Consider the following 10,817-nt stretch of genomic DNA (forward strand, 5'->3'; position numbering starts at 1 on the left):
TGGTAGGTGGCAAGTGGTGACAGCCTTGTCCGTCCCTCGTAGTCCACCACGTTCGGGTGCTTTCATAGCAGTAGTTGCCGAAGGATGTCAGACTCTTCTTCTCATCCCTTTCTAAGTCCTTCTCTTAGGCCGCCGAAGTAAGCTCCAGGTGTCGGCATGAAGATGGAAGCTTAGATTAGTTCTAGTGAGGCTAGCTCAGTAGTGTAGATGTGTTTTAGGAGTCCTTTCTCGCTCGTTGTCCTCTCAGCTGCTTCCTCTCTAAGGTATAAAATCTCCTGTGTGTTAGACGGGCATAGACTGGCCATTTATCCTACCTGTTATCTGGATTACCCCTGCTAAATTAGTCGGTTGATAGATCTAGTAAAGGTCATCACTACAATTTACAATACACTTTACCATAGTGCTTCCCTGAGGATTTTCACGATACCCCAGAATACTCCGTGGTGATGTGCTACACTGGTAATTTTGTGCGCTTGCAGAATACCTATTTAGATTGAGCATAAGAGACACCAACAATCATCTGCCTTCTTCTTGTTGTCGGTGCTAGGATAAGGCGGATCACGAGTGGTTTTTCCTCCACTTGTGGTCACTACATTGACACTTTCGACAGCAGGAGGTAGGGCAGTAGCCAACTGAGCCAATTGTGTTTCAAAGGCCTTATTGAAACTCATCTGATTCTTCACAGCGGTGGAGAATCCATCCAACTTAGCCTAAATGGTCTCCCATGATTTGTCATTGGCGGCCAGCTTCTTCTGAACTGTGTCATTAATCTTTGCTTGGCCATAGACCAAATCCCTCAAGGTAGGCTGATTAGGATTGAAATTTGCATTGCCATTACCTCCTTGATAAAATGGACATGGTTGATTCCACCCCTGACCTCCTTGTGGACGAAACCCATTGTTGTTGAGAAACATGGCTTCCTCTTGGGTTTCTGGGCAGTCATTGCCTGAGTGTCCAGTATTTCCACAGACCTCGCATGTCATCTGAGCATCCAAGGTTTGAAGTGTCTGCATCTGAGCCTTATCTTGTCCCTCAAATTTCTTGAGGAGGAGATCAATTTTGGCAGCTAGCATGTCGGCTTCCTTGACGGAATGCATGCCTCGCTGACATGGTTGGAGTCGGTCATCACTCCAACCTTGGTTGGAAACCATCTTCTCTACTAATGATGTAGCTCTTTCAAGGCTTAGAGAGAAGAAAGCTCCACTAGCAGCAGCATCAACATGATCATGGGTTGTCTGAGTCAACTCATTGTAGAAGTTCTACAATATGAGCCAATTATCTATCTAGTGGTGCGGATATGCTAGGATATACACCTGAAGTCGCTCCCAAGCTTCAGGAATGGTCTAATTGGACGCTTGCTAAAAACTCAAAATTCTCCCTTGTAGGGCATTGGTTTTGCCCATTGTGAAGAACTTCGCGAGGAACGCCTTGGTGCAATTATCCCAGGTATTCACTGAGCTTCTGTTAGCATAGAACCACTACTTCGGTCTCCCCAGAAGAGAAAATAGAAATAGTCTAAGCCCGATAGCATCTTGTGATACTCCCATGATAACAAAAGTACTGCAAAGTTCTAGAAATTACTGAAGGCAAGCGCCGGCATCCTCGTTGGCCTCGCCATAAAAAGGGCTGGCTAGCACCATTGTAACTAGACCCGTCTTGATCTCAAAATTTTCTCCTCCAGTACTGACATCAGGCCCAATAGTGACATTGTTGGCAGATGGAGCAGAGAAATCCTGAAGATTCTTCTCAGCCATGGAGCTAGACATGAATGGCGCACTAATGACTAGTTCTGAAGCCGAGAGTATACGTTGAGGAGGTGCGACATAAGGTCGAACTCTTCTTAAGAGCAACTCTGGATTCTACATGAAGTTTTGCAGTAGATCAAAACCGGTCATACACTATCCTATTTTCATCACAACAAAGGAGAAAACAAGCCAAGTTAGCCTGTTTAACAAATGAATATTCCATTTCCTTTTATCCATGACCTTGCCTACACAATTTGCCTATGTCTTCCCTGGCAACGGTTCCAAAAATGCTTGTTGGTATTTCATAACGTCTACTTCAGAAATAGGGTCGTTCAGCCTAGTTTCGGTAAAGGCTTCAGATGCCCGGCATCGGCGCCAACAAATGCCTCGACATTTCATATAGCAATTATTGATAACCAAACTAATGAACAATGAATTATTGTGCACCATTTTACCCAGTGCGTATACCAGGGTGTCATTTATAATTCCGCAAGAAAGGCGACGACTAAGTTGTGTAGGTAGGCAACATGAACTTATCTCAATGGAATACTAAATGCATAAATAGGGGTAAGATAACTTATGGATGGAGGTAGTGTGAGAGAGAGACGAGCAACTCCTATTTCTAACACAAGGGTAAAAGGAAGGTAGGGAGCAAGGCCGAAGTTAGTTAGTCAAGGTGTTGGAAATATGCCCTAGAGGCAACTATATTTCTTTGTATTCATGATTAATACAGGGGTGGGGGGGGGCTATACTCCAACCCTAGACCTTCCCGGGGCTGCTACAGTACACGCGCTACAGTATCCACCCCTCCCTGCTACCTCCTACTTGTGCATCGGCCCTAGTTGTGCTCGCAGATCTAGCAATCCGGAGTGCGATGCTTCTTCCCGTACGTGTAGACTTCGTGGAGGTGCTGCGCTTGCTGCACAAGGACGAGCCATTTGTGAGGTGGCTCACACAACTGCACTGCTGGCTTCCATCTGCACTACACCGACGTGCTACAGAAGTTCCACAACCACGCGTCTAGTGGTAATCCTGTGATCTATAACTGCAGGAATCCTAGTTTATGCGGTAGAAAATTTTTGTTTTTCCTAAACCATACTCCTACACAAGGTCTATCTAATGTTCTTGTAATTATCTATACTGTTTACTAGCATTATACACTTTGCACATGTTGGTTAGGATACTATCAAGTTATGCCTAAAATACAGGAGCACGGTGCAAATGGCTAACAGATATGACTAACAAGCCATCACAGACATTTATACGCTCCTACCCCCCTAACCGAATGTGGAGGATTACGATGGCACTAAATAGTGTTGTCACCACCTGTAGGCTATCTCTACAAACAATGGGAAATGGCGATATCCAGCAACACTTAACTAACCGAGACCACATGTCTACACTAGCAAGCGATACTCTAGTAAACCGCACAGAGCACCCACCCTTCGGATGGACAGACATCATAGTAGAGCAAACATACGAATACTGGAGCATGTAGAAGTTAACAAGAACTAATTCTCTAACCAGGCAAAGCATATAATAGCAAAATAAACTAACCACAAAATCTATGTCTGTAACCACAGGACATTTATCATGCAAATATAAATAACTATAAGATAAGTCAAGTATACACGACCGAACATTACAAAAGAGATCTAGTAGCGAACCCATACCTATTCCCTGACGAATGTCCGGCGATCCGACAACTACTTCACCTACGCTCCACTAACCTTAGAACTACTCAAGAGAGGACATGACAGGAGTGCTCTTGTGCTCTTGGCTTCTCCCTCTCTACGTCATTTCTACCCCCGCTCTCATATTTATAGGGGGAGCTCAAAGGCCTGTGTGCACCTGTTTGGACGCCGCGTGGCAGCTAGAACCGACCCAATGAACCTAGTAGGAAGCTTCCTACAGAGGCTGGAGGTCGGTGGGGGCCGGGCCCACCCGGCCGACCATGGTGGTCGACCGATTGGCAGGTGGGCCCCACCGCCCCTCTGCTCTGGTGGCCTCCCACGTGTGTCCTTGCTCCTTTCCCACATGTCCAAGCTTCTGGTATGTCGGTTAGGTGCTGCATGTGGGCCCTATGATCCATGTGAGCCTGAATTCTGCGCTCTAATTGGTCGACGATTTTTTCGGTGGATCATAAGGTCCTCCTAACCCGCACTTTAGTCCCATTTTATATTTTTCCATAATTTTTAGAGCATAGTGGATTTCTACTTTATTTTAGATAAAAATGCATATGAAATATGTAACTCTAAAGATTTTCTGATCAAATTGACTCTTGAAATTGGTTGTTAGCAAGCGTTAACAATGATGATGAGGAACTGGTGGATTATTAAGCATCACCTGAGCATAACAGTATGGCGATCAATGTGGTGAACCTGCATTCTGATCATTTACGTGAGCCGATATCACTACAAGAAAAACTGATTACAACGACCTTTTTTTAGCTTTGAGGCGGGCACAATAAATAAATGTCTCTGTTAATGACCAGTATTAACAAAGGCAGTCATTTCCTATTAACTAAGGTGGTTCCAGAAACTGCCTCGCAAAATCGATTAACACAGGCGGTCACCGTTAACATGACCATCTCTGTTAATACCCTTATTTTCAGAGGCGGACACGTTATAGAAAACTGCCTCAGTAAATACAGCACAAACCCTAAATATCTGAAGTCCCTCGCCGGATCCACACACTCTCTCTCCCCCTCCCTCCATTCTCGAGCGGCACACACTCTCTCTCTCCTCCCTCCCTTCTCTCTCGACTACGGCCGGTGCTTCTATCCACTGGCTGAGCACCTCCACTAGGCGGCTGAGCACTTCCATCGGCGGCAGATCAGGGGGGCCAACGGGCGGCGGAAACCACCTCAAACCCCGGTTATCAAATGTCGACGGCAGTCGGCGCCTCTATGTTAATGGTCGTTAAGTGCAAAATATGACCGTCAACCATACTCATAAAAGAAAGAAAACTATACCTCTTACTCACATATTTGTATCACTAACCTAGCTCCATAGTTGTTTTCGAAGATTTATGTTTTCAGGAGCACAAGTCCAGAATAAGAAGAAAACACGACGAATATGCAGACAAAAGTCACAGACGATCGCGTCCTACGTAACACATACAAAGGAAGCCCACAAACTAGGCCAAACCGACCAACAAAGCCCCGGCACCGACCATCTATAATCAAGGCCCACCAGGCAGTGTACCAGAGAAGGGCGGTGGCCAGAGGCGGCAGGGGGGTTCGGTCGACCCCACCTGGCAGCCAAACAGGCTGAGTTTTGGCGGGAAGACTGATCTTATCCTCTAGAAGTCGGTTAGGCATGTTTTCATGTATAAAATGGCGGGAACCGACCTCTCAAGCTATAAAAGGGGCCTCCCACCCCTCTCACCACACACACCACTTGAAGGCCTCTCTCTCACACTCTCTTGTGACTTGTACTCCTTAGGGTAGTGGAGCTAGGCTAGTACTTCATCTCCTTAGCGAATCTAGTCGTCCTCGGGGTCGGCGAGCAATTCTCGTCCTCTGGTATGGCTTTGTATTCCGACTTTCATTATGCTATTCATATTGAGTTCGTTCTTGGTTATCTTGCTATGTTCGTAGCTTGCTTAGCCTTGATCTGTGCTTTATCAAGTTATAATAGTTGCTTGCTTAGACCAGATGATCTAGGTAAGGATATCGGTTCGTTGTGCTTTCGGGCTTGCCTTAGCATCTTACCTGTCCATCCGAAGGGTGGGGGACCCGGGGGTGCTAGGGTAGTGACCTCATATGCAGGCATGGTGCCCGGGTATGCGGGATCCTTCGGATATGACAGTGCTCCACGGTGTGACTGGGGTAGACCGCAGGTGGTGACAGCCCTGTCGGTCCGCCGGGAAGCTGCTTCTCGGTTAGCGTGCTCCCCGACGTTCGGGTATCGTGTAGGAGTTCATGCAAAGATGAAACGGAACTAGATGTTCTCCGGTGCGGGTCATTCTCCCTGATGTCCCTAATTTCCCGGCACCTGCAGTTCTAAGTATGTGACTAATGTAACTTATCTGCTAACATGAATAGTATACTAGGATCTGTGCCTATGCTCCCACTAACCTTAGGATTGCTTGTTTATTCTTTATTCATGAGAGTTGGTTGTTCTGTGAGTGTCACATTACCCTTGATTATCTATTATTTATCACTTACCCCTGTATAGTCAGTGGTCTTCATCTTACTTCATACGTGTCATGGTTATGGAACTAGTAAATAAACTTTACACAACCTAGCCATCCCTTGGGAAAATATAAATAACAATATCCTGAATACTTCTGGGTGAAATGCTACAACGGTATATCCGTGCGCTTGCGGATTCTTCCGTAAATGTTAAGACATACCAACATGGCATTCCCTTGGCGGCGTTGCTAGGAACTAACCCCTCCTAGTGGCGACGCTAAGAAATGCCAACAAGCATTTCTGGCGCCGTTGCCGGGGACGAGCTTAAAAACCCCGTTCCTAGTGATTGCACTTAGAAATGTCAACAAGAATTTTTTGCGCCATTGCTGGGAATGGCACTAGGTTTAAAGTTATTTACTAAGTACATAAACATGGCAATATAAGTAAGAGGTAGCTACTGCTTATGCAGGCTAATGTGTTTATCTTTTTGTTTTCTCCTGATTGGGTGAAAACAGGATAGTGTATGTCTGGTTTCTCCTTGCTGACAAACTTTGTTGAAAACCCCAAGAAGCTCGTGAGAAGGGTCCGACCTCGCATCGTCCCTCCTCCGATCTCGTAGTCGACAAGCGAACCAGCTTCCCAAGCACCATCAACAATCACCAAACCCATGGCTGAGAAGACTCTCCATGACTTCTCCGTCCCCTCAGCTGCCAATGTGGCAACTGGACCCAACGTCAATGCCGGGGACGTGAACTTTGAGCTGAAATCCAGCCTCATTAACATGGTGCAGGCTAGCCCATTCTATAGCAAGCCGAATGAGGACGCCAACGCCCATCTCCAGAACTTTCTGGAGTTATGCAAGACCGTAACCATACGGGGCGTTACGGTTGATGCCATCAGGTTCCCCCTGTTTCCTTTCTCCCTCCTGGGGAAAGCGAAGCAGTGGTTTTATCATAATAAGGAAGCCGTAAGCATGTGGGACAAATGCTCCATGGCATTCCTCACCAAATTCTTCCCGTTGGGAAAAACCAATGCCCTGCGTGGAAGAATTACAAGTTTCCAGCAGACAGGGATGGAATCCATCCCAGAAGCTTAGGAGAGACTTCAAGAATACATACTTGCCTGTCCTCATCATGGGATGGACGAGTGGATCGTACTTCAAAACTTCTACAATGGGCTAACGACAACATCCAGAGCCCACCTTGATGCTGATGTTGCTGCTGGAGGAGCCTATCTGGACCTTACAATTGCGAAGGCTACGGCCTTAATTGAAAAGATGGTCTCCAACCAGGGCCGGAACGAGGAGCGTTCCCAGCGTAGAACCAAGGGCGGAATGCATACCGTCAAGGAGACGGACATGCTCGCCGCCAAGCTGGACCTCCTAATGAAGAAGCTTGATGAAGGGAACCGGCAACAAACGCCTATTCCCGTCCATGCCATGAACTCGTACTTTACGTGCGAAGTTTGTGGTGACAGTGGACACTCGGGGAACGACTGCCCCGAGACCCATGAATACGCACCCTATATCAACAACAACAACATCGGGTTCCGTCCACAAGGAGGCCAGGGGTGGGGTCAAGCACGCCCATCATTCCAAAGAGGAGGTAACAATTTTAACTCAAATTTCAATTGGAATTTCAATTCTAACCAACCCTCCTTGAGAGATCTAGTCTTTGGCCAAGCTAAAATCAATGAATCTTTGAACAAGAAGCTTACTGCCAATGATAAAATTTTAGAAGGTATAAATGCAGAGGTTGAAACTCTTTCTTTAGCTCTTAAAAACCAATTAAGTTTCAACAAAATGATAGAAGCACAACTTGTGCAAATCGCTACTGCTGTTCCTGTCTCTGAGTCTGGGAAAATTTCGGGGCAACCCGAATCTCCCATTGAGACTGCAAATATGGTGTTGTTGACGTTTCTTAAAGCGCCAATTTACGTACCGCAAGCGCACGGATCGTGTAGGTTTTCCCTTAGAGTATTCCCCCAAGGTTTATCAGTCCACGGAACAAGTGTATTACTATGCTTAACTAAGCACTAATGATGTTGGTAAAAGATCTATATTGAGTGCTTGAGTGTGAAATAGATCTAATATAACCAATCTAATCTAATCTGGACTAGTGAGCAATGATAGATGTGTGCACAAGATATGAAGAGCATTTGTCCATAGGGTCTAGGATCACTAGAGATGTAATCGCCAAGCAACGAAGAATGGATCTAATCTACCAAAGGTGTGTTCCAAGATCAAAACCTTTCCCTCCCGCATACTGTCACTACACGAGGATAATCGGTAACGAATCAACAAGAACACGATAGTTGATGTAATCTAAGTAAACCATGCAAGAGCAAAGCAAACCCAAAGCCAAGTCGCGAACTATTAGGCATCAAAGCATCATCAACAAGAATCGTGATAGATCAATCTCATAAAGGATTCGGCAATTACAACTCAAGATCTCCTTACAATCCCATGAACAAATGAGGACTTTACCCCATGAAGATAAGCGAAGCGTAGTCGATCATGGTGACGAAATCTCCGGCAAGGGTTGGATCCCTTGCTGTCCTCCAACTTGCAGCGGCGCCGAGGGACGATGAGACCTCCGGTGTCGCCTTTCTCTTGTGTCTAACTTGAATGTATCTCTGGATGCTCTTCTCTAGATCCTCTCATTCTTTTCTGCTGCCCTTCTGTGATCCCTTCTCTTTGACGGCGGCTTCGGGGTATTTATAGGCAGATATAGTCGGCGGTTTTGGTAAAACACAGATTAGGGTTGACGCATACTTCGCGCTGAAGAAAACTGAGACTGATTGGGCCCCGAAATGGGCTAGGCCGGCCGGCCCAAGGACTCTAGGCCGGCCGGCCTGGGCCCTTTCTGGCGCCTTTCTGTCCCATCTTTTTCGTGTGGCCTCTTGCTCTTATTCCTCATCTTAGCCCAGTCGTAACCATGCGTCAAAACATCTCCAAAAATGTCCAATTTCCTGTCAAAATGCAACATGCTCCAAAATCCAGGACAAAATCGAAAACGGTCAAGTTTGGGTGCCAAGTGGCGGGTTAGTACATGAATCATCCCGAAGAATTTACCAAAATAACTCCTAATCATATAGTAAAATGGGTACTTAAGGAGCGCTAACACTCCCCCCATGCTTAGCTTTTGCTCGTCCTCGAGCAAATCAAATCATCAAATCCTTCCAAGGGTTGCTCAAGAGTTCTCGAACTGCAAAATTTACTTATGCAAACAAGTCTAACAATATTTCTTCAAACAAAGGTCAGAGGAGCAGCGAGGATAATCATATCATGGGCGTTTAAAAACTCATCCAATATTACTCCACGACTCTTACCTTTAGCCGGCAACTCGAGTATCGACAACATTTGCTTTTCTTGCCATCCTTAGAGGTTTTTCTCTTTTTTTTATTAAGAAACAAAATACCCTGCAACAAAGGTTAGACCAAAAATTCTTGCACAAGTCCTTTCATGTCTCTCGATGTAAGTGGCTATCCTATTATTATTCGACGAACTCCGGCGAGCCCTGTGCCGCGCCGCCGTGGAACAGAGCACGCCGGCGCGTTTCGCCGCCGCCGTCGCCCGCTTTTATCCTGAGCCGTCTGATCAAGAATGAACGCGCATGATTAGATCGAATCCCCATCAAATCCTAGCCCTCAGATCCATATCCGGTGGTCGAGATCTAAACGTACCCCTTCGCCTGGCCATTTTGTTAAAGAGCCCCTCAACTTTTCCATATTCAACCCGCAGTCCATCTGTATTCAAAAATATTTACGGTTAAGCCCTGATTTTAACTCCTAGGCCCCTGACCTTTTCAAAAAATTGAATCCGCCATCCACCCTTGGCAGTTTTACGCGTTAGCCCCTGAAACTAAGGTTTAATTATGTTTAAGCCCTCGGTTTTTGCAAAAAACCCCCTGGAACTTAGTTTTTCTCGTAGATAAGCCCCTAGAACTTGTTTTTAGCCTAGATTAAGCGTTTTAGCTCCGTTTTAAGCGTTCTTTATATCCACGCGATTGTTGTAACGCGTAGAATAGGTTTAGACTAGTTTAGTGTGCTGTTTTTATGTATTGATGTATTGTTTCTTAGTTTTTGTTAGTGTTTGCGTGTATGCTTATTGTTGTGTATTGTTTTGGCCATGTGTTCGTGAGTAGACGTTGATCCATCTGAGGAGCCCCAGTATCAGTACCAGGAGCAGCCATCTTCCAAGCACTTTGAGCAGCAGCTGGAGTAGTACGAGGAAGGCAAGTATAACATGAACAACCTATCACTTTTAAATACACTTTCATACTGCATTTTAATATTGTATGCCTATAAGGATTTCCTAGCCACTTTATTATCCTTTATATAATTACCTTGGGTTGCATTTTGGTTAGTTGTGCTAGGTGCCGCGCTATAATACACTTGGTCCTTTTTAATTAATTTGATTAATGGTTTATGCAACTTAATTCTGGGAGTGGCCCTCTGTGCTTCGTGCTTGGGTGGCTCATGTCTCGTTAAAATATGTTTTGTTAGAAACTTGGTTTAGGGGGCTAGCCCGGTGCTTAGTGCTTGGTTGGCCACTCTCCATAAGGACCGGTTCATAGAGTGACAACCTGGGACAATAGCGCTACCACAAGACTGGAATGGGACGGTCTTGGCGTAATAATTAGGTCTTTTTGGTTTGGATTAACTTACCTGCGGGGCAAGGGTGGTAAGCTTCTATGTCCCTCATACCGAGTGGCCTCGTCTGTGCTTCGTGTCTTGACGCCCACTAGACCTGCTCCATAGTCGCCGATCCACCCTCGCGGTTATTCCTTACCAACGAGATTCTTTGTAAAGGCATCGTAGTGAGTCGCTAGCCATCTCACCTAAGGAAGTGTGATGAACAACTGCAGAGTGTAAAACTGTTATACTAGCCATGCTCACGGTTATGAGCGGCCCAGATCCTCCTTTTGATTAGT

The 10,817-nt window shown here is 45.8% G+C and overlaps 1 non-coding gene across 1 annotated transcript; it reads right to left on the minus strand.

The window, feature by feature from the left end:
* Positions 1-6,916: 6,916 nt before the first annotated feature.
* Positions 6,917-7,023, minus strand: LOC120680402. The gene has a single exon (XR_005677667.1). It is a non-coding gene; the product is annotated as a small nucleolar RNA R71 (small nucleolar RNA).
* Positions 7,024-10,817: the final 3,794 nt, after the last annotated feature.

The sequence above is a fragment of the Panicum virgatum genome, chromosome 6N, assembly GCF_016808335.1.
Source record: "Panicum virgatum strain AP13 chromosome 6N, P.virgatum_v5, whole genome shotgun sequence".
Lineage (NCBI taxonomy): Eukaryota > Viridiplantae > Streptophyta > Magnoliopsida > Poales > Poaceae > Panicum > Panicum virgatum.